The sequence below is a fragment of the Equus caballus genome, chromosome 1 (assembly GCF_041296265.1).
Source record: "Equus caballus isolate H_3958 breed thoroughbred chromosome 1, TB-T2T, whole genome shotgun sequence".
Taxonomy (NCBI): domain Eukaryota; kingdom Metazoa; phylum Chordata; class Mammalia; order Perissodactyla; family Equidae; genus Equus; species Equus caballus.
In genome coordinates, this window is record NC_091684.1 from 109,220,520 (window position 1) to 109,229,082 (window position 8,563).

Consider the following 8,563-nt stretch of genomic DNA (forward strand, 5'->3'; position numbering starts at 1 on the left):
GCCTCAGTTGTCAGGGCCGCCTGCAACCCTGCATCTCAGGCCGTGGTTTGCAGCGCTGGTTGCTGCTTTCCTTGAAGCTCTTCTTTGCAAAGTTTCTGGGAGCTAATATTTCCTGCGTGGATGAAGCCAAGCCAATCTGGGTGAGTTGACTGTGGACCTGAAGTTGAATCTGATCCATTCACCTTAACCTAGGTTATTTTAAAACATACCACATCGACTCTTTTCTGTTCCTTGTTACAAAATTTTAGTATTGTGGAATGCTGTGTAGGAAATTCTGATCAGATCAATCTCTATGATCTCCTGGAAGAGCAGTGTAAATTCCATCTTTGTTCCCTATTGAAAAAAAACCCGAACGCTTGAGCACTCATTGGGTACATGAAATTGTTTTAGGTGCTAGGCCCTCCATTTCCTGTAACCCAAGGGGGGTTCTTTTAGGGCAATTAGAAGGAAGTAACGTGGCATTTACTTTTGCACATATTCCTTCAAATTTCTGTTTTCTATATTACAAGCTACTGTCCACAGAGGGTCATAAATCCCCTGGCGAAGTCATATGTTACACCACGTGACTCGCTTTGCATCTGTTTTGCAGCTGTTCACTTTGCAGTTTTATTTCGCCTTTTGGAAACCCTAGAGCAGTGCTTCTCAAACATGCGTGCGCATACGAATCGCTCAGGCATCTTGTTAAAATGCAGATTTTGAGTCAGGGGGTCTGGGCAGGGCTGAGATTCTACCGTTCTAAGGAGATGCTGGGGGGGCCAATTCTGCTGCTCTGGACACCACACTTGGAAGAGTAGTAGGAACAAGAGGACTGTGGGAGCTGTCACAGCGTCACGTCAATGTGCGTGTACTGAGCACCAGGCCGGCTCTGGTGGTTCTGGTCTACTGTTCCCCTCACCCCTTCCCTTTCCCTTTTCTTTTTGATGTCCTTTACTGTTGTCTTGAATGGAGAGAAGCTGCGAGAGCAAAGCCAAAAGCCATGTTGATACAGGCTCTGTGGGTAGCATCTTATGTTGCTTCAGGTCCTCTGGGCTGGAAGAAAACAGAAGGGTCGTGCAGCCAGCTGTCACTGAAACCGGTGTGACCTCTGCATATATGTGTGAGAAGCCAGAAATAGACCCTAAACCTGTGGTTTCAGTTCCTCAACTTTATTTTGCTAAAGTGAGAGAAGCAGCAGGAATCTGCAAGAAGCTAGGATCTTCTCCCTCCTTGACATGTGCTGTGATCGAGGGCGGGGTTTCTCCGCTGTGTCACACATGACGTTTACGGCTGGATCATTGTTTGCTGTAGGGGAGGGTGAGTGGTCTCTGCGTTGTAGGATGTTTTGTAGCATCCTGGGACTCTCCCCACTAGATGCCAGTTATGGCGACAAAAATATCTACAGCCTTTCCCAGATGTCCACTTGGGGGCCAAAATTGCCCATGGTTGAGAACCACTGATCTAGGATAAGGTATAATTTGTCAGTTCTGCTGAATGTGTATCTTCTTCAAAGTTATCTATCTGCCTTTTCAAATTGCATCTTGTTTTCCACTTTCTAGGTGGAATGTTTCTACGTGGGGTACCACAAAATGGAATTTCCAAATAAGTGAAGCTAAAGCATAGGGGTTTGTACTCTGGGCCTGTTCCAACTGACCAGCTCTGGCTACTAGAGACACTAAGTTGAAAATGGTCTGAGGATTCTGTATGGGGTGGGAAAGAACTCTGACTGCCATAGGGGTGGGCGTGGGGCAGCCGGGCCATTACGCTTGCCGTGGGTTTGTCTTTTTAAAAAACTATAAATTGCCATCATTCCTTGCATCCCAATATTCTGTTCGCTCTCAAGGGGGCAGTAGCTGTGGTCTGATGGAAAGCATGTTGGCCTTGGGGTCTGAAGATTTGAGTTGGAATCTCAGCTATGCAATTTACTAATTATGACCTTGAATGAGTGGGTCATTTAATCTCCCCAAATCTCAGTTTCCTCAGCTTGAGATATGGGCTGTTCATCCCTCACTCATAAGGTGGGTGTGAGGATTAAAGAAGATAAATGAAAGTATATAAATAGTACCTGGTTTATAGGAGAGCTCAATAATACATGTGTGTTTATACATCCTTTATTTATTTATTCATCCAATAAATAGGTGAAACAAATTTTGGGCTGGGGAGTATGGTCCTATATTGGGTGCTTGGAAAATTTGAGAAGTTGAAACCAGAGTCCTAAAGGGGCTTGTCCAGAAGGAGAAAAGAAGAGCTGGGAGGATTGGGCCAGCCATCCTTTCAAAGTGAAGGTATATTTGGAAGTTTGGAAGCCTTCAAACTAGCCCCCACTGGGAGAATAATTTGGAAGAGGAAGAAATATCTGTATTTGTAGAGATGACTCATTAGGGAAGCCATAATGAGTTCTCAGAAGTGTGGTCCTGGAACCAGCAGCACCAGCGTCACCGGGAGCTTGTCAGAAATGCACTCAGAAAGGCCAGGACCTAAAGCTCACTTGATTCATAGGCAAGACACTCAGGCCCTCACTCAGAGTTATGTTCTTTGGCTTGCTTCTTTTTTTTTTTTTTTTTTTGAGGAAGATTAGCCCTGAGTTAACATCTGCTGCCAATCCTCCTCTTTTTGCTGAGGAAGACTGGCCCTGAGCTACTTTCTCTACTTTATATGTGGGATGCCTACCACGGCATGGCTTGCCAAGAGGTGCCATGTCCACATCCGGGATTTGAACCAGTGAGCCCTGGGCCACCGAAGCGGAACGTGTGACCTTAACCGCTGTGCCACCGGGCCGGCCCCAACTTGCTTCTTACAAAGTATACATTTTCTAATCCATAGCAGAGAAGAATCAGCGTATTAGAAGAGGTGATGTGGAACTATTGCAAGTTGGAACAATGAAAGCAAAAATAAGGTGAAAATTGGTAAAGAATGAAAAACATTCAAATATTAAGACTAAACTTGGATCCTCTGATGCAGGGCAGACAGCCACATACCCCTCAATAAGTCCTGTGGTCATTACTTAATATTCTAAAAATAGATACCTGTGATGTCTGCCTAGAATCATCAAGAAAAATTTAAACCGTGTTTTATGTTCTCTGTTTAAAATCAGAGGATGGTGTAGATTTCAGAAAGATTTTTAAGATAAAAAAATACACTTCAAATAAATGCATTTTAAGTATTTTGAAGAGTTAGCTTTACTTACTTGGGAATTTCACTTTGGGGCATGCTTTCTTCCCCAAGAAATGGATCATGAAGCATCACTGTAACCTGTCGGAGGTCAGGAGCCCTGCCCCGTACAACCTACTTGAGCACACTGCAAGGACCCTGCAAAGACGTGTTGACTGATTAAGCTTCTCTGGAGGCATTGAGAAAAAATAGAAACTCAATTGTATTATAGTCATCATGCTGTTCCCACCTTGCCCCGTTATTGCTTCTATCTTCAAAGCCACACATGTCCTTTCATTTTCTGTCCTGTTTGCTTCTTTCTTTCTATGGAGAAAATGAAATTATGCATGGAGAGCAACCTTGCTGAGAACATTTGTTTCCCTTCCAGGTTGTCTCTCCATGGCAGCAACCTCACCTGCTAGCTCCCCGTAGGTACTAATCATAATTACAGATCTTCAGGAGTTAAGTGAATTTCACCCCTTGTCACCAGCTATGAAGGTCATTGCTTCCGGGATTGGCTATTTGTTGAGATGACTTATTAGGGAAGCCTTAATGAATTCTCAAAGTGTGGTCCCTGGACCAGCCGCATCAGCATCACCTGGGAGCTTGTCAGAAATGCAGATTTCCAGACCTCACTCAGACCTGCTGAATTAAAAAACACAGTGGGTGAGGCCCAGCAATCTTGGTTAACAGCCCTCCAGGTGATTCTGATGCATGGTCAAGTTTGAGATTCGCTGCCCTAGACCGGAATACTAACCTTTGTTCATTTCACCCCTACGGCACCCCAGTGGGAACAAGTTGTTCTCAATTCAGAATATTTGGGCTATAAATCTAGCGAGGTTCCTAAGCTTAGTAGAAAGAACAGGCTGAGATAAACCTGGGTTTAAATTCTGGGTCTGCTGCTTTTACTTACATGTCTTTGAACGTGTTATTGGTGCACGTTAAATATTATTAACCATTTTGAGGCTCATTTTCCTTAATGCTTTCTTCAAAATGCTGCCCCGAAGACAGAATGAACTAACATACATTAAACACCTAGTACCAAGCTTTACACACAAAAAGACTAAATGTTAGGTCTCTTGCCCTTCCTTATTTTGTTTAGGCATCAGAGGTGTTTCCACTTAGAGAATGTGTTTTCCTATGAAAACAGTATTTAGTTCTCAGAACCAAGCGTATCTGAAACACCAACATTAGCATTATATTTTGGGTATGTTACGGGTTAAATACTAGCCCAACAGGCTTTTGTGTGCTGACCTGGAAACTTAATTATCCATTTATTTCTTTATTTAGTAATGCCTTTAAAAAGCACAGTACAATTTCCTTATGGGGAAATATATTCCAAGTTCCAAAAAATGTAATTTACACATGACTTTTGAGACATGCTCTGTTCATTAGATGTTTCTAGGCATATATTATATCTTTAATATGATCCAGATAGTCAAACTCCAGGAGCCAGAGATTTAGAAGCTCCATAAAATGAGTGCCTTTTCTCAATACTAATAGTATTCTTTGTAATTAAGTAAAACGCAAAGGACATCACAGTTGTGACTTGGTGCTGACTATGCTAAGTGGAAATGAAGAAGTGGGACATTAGCACAAAGCTGGGCTGACTGAGGCACAGAGGAAAGTGGAAACTCCCTGTTTGAGCTCCTGTTTCGCCATGAAGTCACACTCATTGTCTTCAGGATAAGTCCTCACTGAGCAGCTGTCACCTCAGTCACCACATCGTGTGGTGGCTCCAATGTTAATGTTCAAAGGCGGAAGCTCCAGCTCCTTGAAATGAACCATTTGTATTTCTGCCTCCCAGGAAAGGCACAGATTGTGAGAAGCGATCTCAATCTTTGTTCAAGGTCAATGGTAAGTTGTCTTTTCCTTAAAATTATTTTGTGAAAATTTCAGTGGCTATGTCTCAAGTAGGCTGCTAATTGAGGCAGTGTTGCCCAGTGGACAACGGTGCCTTCGGGGCAGAAGGTCGGGGTTCTAACCCCAGCCTTACTTGTTACATGTAGTCTGATCTTTGACAAGTCATGCGACCTTTCTGAGCCTAAGTTTTCACTTCTGTAGAAGGTAGTAATAGTGCCCAACCTCACAAATTCAAAGGACTATTGTTATAAGGAACAAATGAGATGATGTTTACAAACATCTTAACCCTGTCTATGATGGACATGGAATATTAAACCAGAAAAAGCCCTAGAAAAGCAGCAGGTGCAACTTTTTTAACCACAGGGGGACCTTTTGATGGCAGAAGGCACAGGAAGCAATGACAGATGGAACAGACTTGAGTAACGGGAGAGATTTTTCCAGACAACATTTAACCTAGGAGTTCCTCTTTTCCTACTTCGAGCCAAGGACTCTTTATCCCTCCCACCCTGACTGGGGTGGTGTTCACATACCTTTCTCACAGGTGTTTATAGGAGTGGTTCTGCAGACGGCATTTGCAGAATGGCTTAATTTAAACACTCGTGTTAACCACATTTCAGCATTTGTGTGGAGCTTTTCAGCTGTCAGTGGGAACAAATTAACTGGAGCAATAGAAGTGCCGGTGCAGAATCTGAGCTTGAAAAGCTGTACACGGTAAAGCCATGTTGCCCTGTCACTCAGGTCTGCCCTTTACCCGCCATGGCAGAGATCTGAAGCTTTAATCTCTGATAGGATAGACCAGAGGGCCTTTGGATGGGGTACTTCAGTTTATTTGTGGGTGTGGGCAGTATATCACGTCAACACTGTACCATTTTAAAACAGAGACGACGTGACCATATGCACGCTACATTCAGAACGAAGGGACCACTTGCCCTGGTCCTCCAGCGGGCCCACAGAACACTGGCCCAGGGCTCTCCCCTCTGGGCAGGAGATGGAAGGCTGAGAGACTGATCAGCCCAAGAGGAAAGACCCAAATATCCTGACATCAGGGTTTTGCTCCAAAAGGCACCACCCATACAATGCTACAGTGAAGTTCAAAGTTGACAAAGCTCGTCATAAGCTCAGAGCTTTCAATGAGTTTTTCTTCTCTACTGGTTATTGTGAGTAGATGGCCAAAAAGTACTAGATATTTGAGAAAAGTCTCTCTCATGGTAGGTTCGGATGAAAAAAGCAAATAAATAACAGCAACTCAGAGACTGCATAGACAAGGGAGGGTAAAAAAGAACCTATTATTAAAATCCTCGGAGGGAAAGGAGAGGACACTGCATCTCGGATAAAGGAACAAGAGACTATGAAAAAGAGACATTCAGAGGCCACACATGTGCTTCTGGAAATTAAAAACTCAATAGAAGAAAAGGAAATCATCTGGAAAGTACAGTAAAAAAATACACAAATGGAAACTAGAATGGGAATATAAGGAAATTAAAGGATCAGTTCAGGAGATCCAATATCTGAATAATGTGAGTCTCCAGAATGAAAGGACAGAGGGAGCAAAGGAGATGAAATCACCAAAAAATAATTTAAGAAAATTTCCCTGAATTGAAGGATCTAAGTTGCCAGACTGGAAGGGTCCATTAAATGTACAGCAAAATGGATAAAAATAGGCTTACAACAAGGCACACATTGTGAAAATTCATGACAGTGGTAACAAATAAGTTTCTACAAGCTTCCAAAGAGAAAAAAAGATAAGTCAAAGGGATTGGAACGAAAATGGCTTTCGACTTTTTAAGAGCAACATTGACAGCAAGAAGATAGCAGAACAGTGCCTTCAAAGTTGTGAAGGACAATTATTCCATCTTGGAATTCTAGCCCTAAACTATCACTTCAGTTTAAGAGTGCGAAAACTACAGGCACACAAAGTCTCAGCATCTTTATGTCTCAGGCAACTTTGCTCAAGAAGCTCATCTCAGGTAGGATGTACTCTGCTAGAAATGAGAGAATGAACAAAGACAGACATGGGATACAGGATTTAGGATATCCAGGTAGAAAGGATGAGATGAAGTCTCCCGGAGGACGGTGAAAGATCCTAGACTGAGAGCTGTGCTTGCCGTGGCCAACCGTGCAGACTGGAGGAGTGGACCCGGGAGACAGGGTGAGTGCCGCCACCTGCAAGATCTCACTGCCTTTTCTTTCAAACTGAGAACAGCACGTCTGAGGTTCGAGTCACCTTCTTGACTTGGCTTGTCTTGACCACATGCTGATGAAATGCCTGCATGTACTGCTGCTTAGATCTGCTGAGGACGTTCATTTCACCCCACAGAATTGTTCAGTTTACACTTACTCCTGAGAGCTGGCAATCAGTCGTGGGTTTAGAAGCAGAAAATACTCAATAGTCCATTTGGAAGGCTGGATGTCCCGCGCCCGGCCCACACTGCAGTCATGACTGGTGCCCCACGATGGCGAGCTCTGTTTCTGAAGACTCACTGACGAGACCTGGCCCTCCAGCCTTCACCAGAAGTAGCGGAAGTGGAAGCCAGACTGTGACTCAGAGACTGTTCAGCTTTGCTTTTCTTGGGAGCCTTCATCTAAAAGAGGCCATATTGCCTGTTCCTTCCGTGACCAGGCGTGTGCTGATTACTGAGTCTTTCAAAATGCAAGAGTATATTATTTATGGATACATGCATTCGTGCTACAATTATTTTTTAAAAATGCAAAAGAATGCTTAACATTAGAGTCAAGATAGTGGTTAATTCTCCAGGGAGTGAGTGGAAAGCAGGATGCAATTAGGGAGGGACACACAGTGGTCTTTAAAATGACTTCTATTTCTTTTTTTTTTTTGAGGAAGATTAGCCCTGAGCTAACATCTGCTGCCAATCCTCCTCTTTTTGCTGAGGAAGCCTGGCCCTGAGCTAACATCTGTGGCCATCTTTCTCTACTTTATATGTGGGACGCCTACCACAGCATGGCTTGATGAGCGGTGCCATGTCTGCACCTGGAGTAGATGCTGGAGTTGTGCTGAACCCCAAAGTGGAAGATCTAAAGGTAGGATTATTTTGACTCTGATGGAGAGGAGGGAACTCCCACTGAGTTTGGTATTAAATTCTCCTAGGAAACCTTTTTTCTGACCTGCAGGGGCCTGTTCTTCACGGATTGAGTCACGGGGAACATCGAGAAAGATGCGGCTACTTCTTCACCAACTGCTGTGCTGTGCTGATGCTTTCGGCCTTAATTCAGATATTACTGGGGGAAAAAGCCCCTAATTATAGTCGGTTACTGACTCATAACCATACTTTGCTCGTGGTTATTTCCTCTAAGAAGAAAACATGTGGTATTTTTGCCTAATGGGTGTGTGTGTCTGTATGTCTGTGTGGTGTTTCTCTCTCCAGAATGTCTTTACGTGACCTTCAGCCAGAGGGTGGGCCTTCCTAGGAGCTCTTTAAGTCGGCTCCAGCTGTGTACATGGCTGTTGGATCGCTTTAGCAGACACACCCAGGATATGGGTGTGGCTTTGAAATGCCCAGCTCACATGCGTGTCATTTCACGTTACCTTCTGTGGTCAGTAGTAACTGAACAGGAT

At 43.8% G+C, this 8,563-nt stretch overlaps 1 long non-coding RNA gene across 1 annotated transcript; it reads left to right on the top strand.

Annotated features, from left to right (window-relative positions):
• On the top strand, positions 1-8,328 carry LOC102150886 (uncharacterized). Its single transcript, XR_001379112.3, has 4 exons — positions 1-140; positions 4,647-4,983; positions 7,828-8,028; positions 8,119-8,328. It is a non-coding gene; the product is annotated as an uncharacterized lncRNA (long non-coding RNA).
• Positions 8,329-8,563: the final 235 nt, after the last annotated feature.